Genomic DNA, 200 nt, shown 5'->3' on the forward strand with positions numbered 1-200 from the left:
GAGGCGCCCTCCCTGCCGCTGCTGGGCAGTCGCTTGTGGGCCGGTTGACGATGGGAGAGCCCTTCGGACCGCCGCTCGGAGGGGAGTCGTGTTCCCCGGTGGGTGCTCAGCCCGCCTGGGCGGTTGACGCGTTGCCCGGGTAAAGGAGCCCCCGTGGACAGGTCTGCTCTTCAGCATGGCGGGGAGAGGATCGTCCGCAG

This window comes from Buceros rhinoceros, unplaced genomic scaffold (assembly GCF_000710305.1).
Source record: "Buceros rhinoceros silvestris isolate BGI_N320 unplaced genomic scaffold, ASM71030v1 scaffold2031, whole genome shotgun sequence".
In the NCBI taxonomy this organism is placed as follows: Eukaryota; Metazoa; Chordata; class Aves; order Bucerotiformes; family Bucerotidae; genus Buceros; species Buceros rhinoceros.